The following is a 6,900-nucleotide window of genomic DNA, read 5'->3' as shown; positions in this document are numbered from 1 at the left end:
TTGCCAAGACCCTGAAACTGAGCTGCAGCACGGGGGACAAGACCATACAGCGGTTTAACAGGACAGGTTCCACTCAGAACAGGCCTCGCCATGGTCGACCAAAGAAGTTGAGTACACGTGCTCAGCGTCATATCCAGAGGTTGTGTTTGGGAAATAGATGTATGAGTGCTGCCAGCATTGCGGCAGAGGTTAAAGGGGTGGGGGGGTCAGCCTGCCAGTGCTCAGACCATACGCCGCACACTGCATCAAATTGGTCTGCATGGCTGTCGTCCCAGAAGGAAGCCTCTTCTAAAGATGATACACAAGAAAGCCCGCAAACAGTTTGCTGAAGACAAGCAGACTAAGAACATGGATTACTGGAACCATGTCCTGTGGTCTGATAAGACTAAGATAAACTTATTTGGTTCAGATTTTTGGTTAGTAGTATTATTTTCATTTACACATTGTCATAAGTTGTGTAAAACGCAACCCAGGCTCATTGAAAAAATGTGCCTTTGGTGACCTTTCTGCAAAATTATATTACATTGCTTCTTGCACGTTTCATGACACTTACAAAGTGGCACTAAAAGCACCTTCAGTTTTATCCAAAACAGAAGAACATGAACCTGGCAACATTTATCATGCTGATTGCAGGCAATTTGGCTTCTATAGTTTTAATTTACCAGCCATTCAACAAAGATATCAGAATCTATTCTTAGATTTCAATACATTTATTATTAGATCTGAGACCCTTTCAAAAGGTACCATAGTTACCCTAAAGGGTGCATATTAGTACATTAAAGGTGCATATTACTACCCGAATGGTACATATTAGTACCTTTTAAAAGGGTACCGCCCCAGGGACAGCTTTTGTATCTTTTTTTCTGAGAGTGTACTGTAAACCTTACTAACAGCGTTAACATTAGCAAACATCAGGGAGAAAAACACATTTGCTGAAACAACAATGCCATTTTAGCTTGCTTTACAAGTCTTTGAGATTATTTATTGTAATTCGTGATTCACGCGACTTGTACACAATACAAGTGCAATGCTTTACCAGGTGAGCTACCAAACAAGTTTACTATGTCAGAAAAGTCATACATATGAAGCTGGTTATGAGATGCAATTGTCAATGTATTAGTTTACAAATCTTACAAGTCTTTATGAATCAAATCTGCCCCGTAATCATAATTTGTGTGAAAAATGTAACCCTGTTGAAATATGTTCTGTAGTATAACATATACAAGTTTGAATAAATAATTTCATAGTTTACTAAATAGAGTTTAAGGTTAAAAAAGTTAAGATTCATTGACCAGCAAAGAAGTTATGATTTTGCTCAATGAGAGAAATGTCTATGGAGTAATGTTCATTTACTGTATACAGCATTAAAAGAATAAATGTTATCTTTGTTTTAATGCCACCGGGGTCATTTCAGCTGGAAACTGCAACAAATTGTATCTAGGAGTTTTTGCCAAAAAATTTACATAGAGGCACATTTTCCAAAGTTGCATTTATTAATATCGGTGTTCAATGACAAGTAGTGAACTCATGAAAATGGCATTGCTAGTTGCACACGTACTCTGAGTTCAGCTACAGGTTTTATGACACAGGCTTAAATTCAATGTTTGCACCAAGTGTTGCAATTCATTAATATTAGTATAATACAAATAATATGAATGTGAAAACTCCAATGATGTAGATAATTATGACTGCAAGAAAACCAATGGCAAATTCTTTTCATTGAATTGAGTTCATTGTGCCTGTGCACTGGTGTAAAATTCAGTGGTAGTCGTTTTCTTTGGAAGAAAGACTTTTGACTGTAGTTGTTGTAGTTTTGTTGACTGTAGTTTCCTTCCAAAGATCTTGATGGCTGATCAGCTTGATCAAGCTGAAATACAAATCTTCTTTATCATGAAGATTTATCCATTTATTTAATCTGAAATGGAAATTAAAGGGAGAAACATTTAGCATGTTAACAAGCATATGCTATGAGGAATATAAAAACGAAATTTAAGACATCGTTGAAAGAGTGAACATACTTTTTCAGTTTGCTTAGTGAAAGTTTTGGTTCCAGGCATAACTGAGCAGTTTATATGCTCATCTGAGATGTAATTGAGGGGTGAGAAAAAATAGCTTGAGAGAGAAAGGAAAAAAGAAGGAAGGGAGGGAAAGAGAGCGTTTGGCCACTCTGAAATTTATTGACCTAAATTACAGAGTTTTATTTTAATTCACGTATGAAGTCATTATGTCAAACATTGTGTAAAAACATTTAATGATCATTTATGTTTTGTAGCCTTCAGTTCATTGTTACTGACAGCTAACAAACAGTAATTTTGTCTATTTGTTGCAGGACAGCATGGCCGTATATCTTTTTATTTATATTATTTAATTTGACATACAATTTTATGCCAAGCAAATTACAGTGCATTCAAGATTTACATTTATTATCATCTGTGTTGGCATTTCTAGCCACACACTCTACCAGTCGTGCTTCAGGAATTATGCCATATAGACTCAAGTTTGATATTTGCATCAAGTGTTGCAAAACATTCATCTAAGTACAATACACTTGCATTCAGAATTTGCACATTTTTAAACGTATTTCCATTATTTATATTATGATGCCATCCGTTTTTTTTTCATTTAATAATTTATGATTACACTAAACATATGTAAGTATTACCAAAAAAGTCTAATAATAAAGAACTCACTGAAAACAGCAGTTTTCAGCAGAGAGTGAATAAAGAAAACAATTAACAGCAAGATAAAAAGCCTTTTTTTGCTCACTGCTTGGTTGATTCAACCTTTACAAGAAGTATTTTACATGCAAAAAGCCTTTTCATGTGATTGTAAAAAAGTTCATCTCGAACACCATAAATCAGGGGGGTAAGCAGTCGTGGTAATAAGTTTGTTAGAAAATAATTAGGAATGGTCACTTTTTTCCGATCATCTAGTAAATGTTGAGCAGAAATCTTGTCTATGACAGCAGTAATGTAATTCAGTGACTCAAAATCATATCAGGAATTTTTTGTGGCTTGTTTTCCTTGTAAGATTTCAAAATCCATCAAGCAAGAAGTTGATATCCCAAAGATCTTTTCATGTGTTACCCTGATATGGAAATACAAAGGATATACATTTTATGGAGTATGCAACACAGATCAGTTATTATAAATTAAAATACAAAATGATCAAAATCACCTTATCAGTTTGCTTAGTCAATTTGGCTCCAGAAGTAAAGCGACCAGCGACCAGACATAATTGAACAAAGAAATAGGGAGGGAGAGAGAGGCCATGAGTGAGAGAGCGAGCAAGAGATTTTGGTATACTCACCAAATTAAATTGAGATAATTAAATCTAAATAAAATTTTTCAAAATTTTCAAAATATTACAATTTAATATTTTGATTAATATTCCCATTGTATTAAGTCCAATATTGAGTTTTGTAAAGGACTTGGTATGTGAATTCTCACCCAGAGACACTACAGGTAAATAGGGTAGGACATTTTTTTATTTTTTTTATTCGACAAGTTAATATTTTGACTATTACAGGGATTTGTTTTGTTTTTGTAGTATAGAGTGCCCACAATCTTTATTGTATATTGTGATTGTGTATTAAATCAGGGTATTAAGGTAGTGCTAATTCACATGTATACATATATATATACAGTGGGTACGGAAAGTATTCAGACCCCCTTAAATTTTTCACTCTTTGTTATATTGCAGCCATTTGCTAAAATCATTTAAGTTAATTTTTTTTCCTCATTAATGTACACACAGCACCCCATATTGACAGAAAAACACAGAATTGTTGACATTTTTGCAGATTTATTAAAAAAGAAAAACTGAAATATCACATGGTCCTAAGTATTCAGACCCTTTGCTCAGTATTTAGTAGAAGCACCCTTTTGATCTAATACAGCCATGAGTCTTTTTGGGAAAGATGCAACACGTTTTTCACATCTGGATTTGGGGATCCTCTGCCATTCCTCCTTGCAGATCCTCTCCAGTTCTGTCAGGTTGGATGGTAAACGTTGGTGGACAGCCATTTTTAGGTCTCTCCAGAGATGCTCAATTGGGTTTAAGTCAGGGAACTGGCTGGGCCATTCAAGAACAGTCACAGAGTTGTTGTGAAGCCACTCCTTCATTATTTTAGCTGTGTGCTTAGGGTCATTGTCTTGTTGGAAGATAAACCTTCGGCCCAGTCTGAGGTCCTGAGCACTCTGGAAAAGGTTTTCGTCCAGGATATCCCTGTAATTGGCCGCATTCATCTTTCCATTTCAATATTTGACCATTTTATATACAGTGGGTACGGAAAGTATTCAGACCCCCTTAAATTTTTCACTCTTTGTTATATTGTAGCCATTTGCTAAAATCATTTAAGTTAATTTTTTTTCCTCATTAATGTACACACAGCACCCCATATTGACAGAAAAACACAGAATTGTTGACATTTTTGCAGATTTATTAAAAAAGAAAAACTGAAATATCACATGGTCCTAAGTATTCAGACCCTTTGCTGTGACACTCATATATTTAACTCAGGTGCTGTCTATTTCTTCTGATCATCCTTGAGATGGTTCTACACCTTCATTTGAGTCTAGCTGTGTTTGATTATACTGATTGGACTTGATTTGGAAAGCCACACACCTGTCTATATAAGACCTTACTGCTCACAGTGCATGTCAGAGCAAATGAGAATTATGAGGTCAAAGGAACTGCCTGAAGAGCTCAGAGACAGAATTGTGGCAAGGCACAGATCTGGCCAAGGTTACAAAAAAATTTCTGCTGCACTTAAGGTTCCCAAGAGCACAGTGGCCTCCATTCCTTAAATGGAAGACGTTTGGGACGATCAGAACCCTTCCTAGAGCTGGCCGTCCGGCCAAACTGAGCTATCGGGGGGGAAGAGCCTTGGTGAGAGAGGTAAAGAAGAACCCAAAGATCACTGTGGCTGAGCTCCAGAGATGCAGTTGGGAGATGGGAGAAAGTTGTAGAAAGTCAACCATCACTGCAGCCCTCCACCAGTCGGGGCTTTATGGCAGAGTGGCCCGACGGAAGCCTCTCCTCAGTGCAAGACACATGAAAGCCTGCATGGAGTTTGCTAAAAAACACCTGAATAAGATTCTCTGGTCTGATGAGACCAAGATATAACTTTTTGGCCTTAATTCTAAGCGGTATGTGTGGAGAAAACCAGGCACTGCTCATCACCTGTCCAGTACAGTCCCAACAGTGAAGCATGGTGGTGGCAGCATCATGCTGTGGGGGTGTTTTTCAGCTGCAGGGACAGGACGACTGGTTGCAATTGAGGGAAAGATGAATGCGGCCAAGTACAGGGATATCCTGGATGAAAACCTTCTCCAGAGTGCTCAGGACCTCAGACTGGGCCGAAGGTTTATCTTCCAACAAGACAATGACCCTAAGCACACAGCTAAAATAACGAAGGAGTGGCTTCACAGCAACTCTGTGACTGTTCTTGAATGGCCCAGCCAGAGCCCTGACTTAAACCCAATTGAGCATCTCTGGAGAGACCTAAAAATGGCTGTCCACCAACGTTTACCATCCAACCTGACAGAACTGGAGAGGATCTGCAAGGAGGAATGGCAGAGGATCCCCAACTCCAGGTGTGAAAAACTTGTTGCATCTTTCCCAAAAAGACTCATGGCTGTATTCGATCAAAAGGGTGCTTCTACTAAATACTGAGCAAAGGGTCTGAATACTTAGGACCATGTGATATTTCAGTTTTTCTTTTTTAATAAATCTGCAAAAATGTCAACAATTCTGTGTTTTTCTGTCAATATGGGGTGCTGTGTGTACATTAATGAGGAAAAAAAATTAACTTAAATGATTTTAGCAAATGGCTGCAATATAACAAAGAGTGAAAAATTTAAGGGGGTCTGAATACTTTCCGTACCCACTGTGTATATATATATATATGTATATATATATATATACATACGATAGATAGATAGATAGATAGATAGATATACATTTTATTAAGGCATTAAGTGTTACAGAGAACATGTAAAAGAACATTAGTCTGAAACATAAAAATTGATTTGCAAATGAAAAACATATTATGAATCAACTTTTTTATGTTTCCAAAATATGGAGAGAAAAAAAGTGATACAGTAAAATAAGAAATTAAGCAAGAAAATTGTTAGACACAATTTCACAAATTGGAAAAAAACAACTCTATTTTTGTGAGACAATGCTTGTTCATTTGTAAAACATTTTTTAATGCTACAGATATTTTTTAACACTTTGTCACACCTCATTTCCAAATTCTAATTTCCCAAGAACTTATAATTACAAAATAAATATGAGCACGAAAATATTGCGAGGAAGGCACTTATTAAAAATATTTTCTGCGTAGAGTATTAACATAATGCTTATTTGATGATATATTTTTAGCTCACTGCTTGATTGATTCAACTTTTACATTAAATAATCTACATGAAAGAAGTCCTTTCATATATTTAAAAAAATGTTTATCTCGAACACCATAAATAAGGGGGCTAAGCAGTCGTGGTAATAAGTTTGTAAGAAGATAATTGAAAAAGGTGATTTTTGACCGTAGTGTCGGAACAAGTTGGCCATAAATCTTGTCTATAACAGGAGTAATGTTAGACATCATAGACAGCAGAAGCTGTATTCCATGTAACAGGATGGTGCTTTGGGCCTTTTTTGCTGAGGATTTGTCAGTGGAGGCCCTTCTGGCCGCAATCAGCACTCGGCAATATGTGAATACAAGAATTACCCACACAGCAGATGTATAAATCCCGTGTGTAATTTTGCTCTGTTCTTCATGGTACGGCGTGCTATACACATTAGTTGTACTACAGAGACCACTTGTTGAAAACACAGATAAAGGACGAACAATTGAAAGGAGAATCAAGTCAGCCAGTCCAGGTATAACTCCTACAC

This window comes from Sinocyclocheilus grahami, unplaced genomic scaffold (assembly GCF_001515645.1).
Source record: "Sinocyclocheilus grahami isolate Dianchi unplaced genomic scaffold, SAMN03320097.WGS_v1.1 scaffold94.1, whole genome shotgun sequence".
Classification (NCBI taxonomy): Eukaryota; Metazoa; Chordata; class Actinopteri; order Cypriniformes; family Cyprinidae; genus Sinocyclocheilus; species Sinocyclocheilus grahami.
This window is presented reverse-complemented; position numbering follows the sequence as displayed.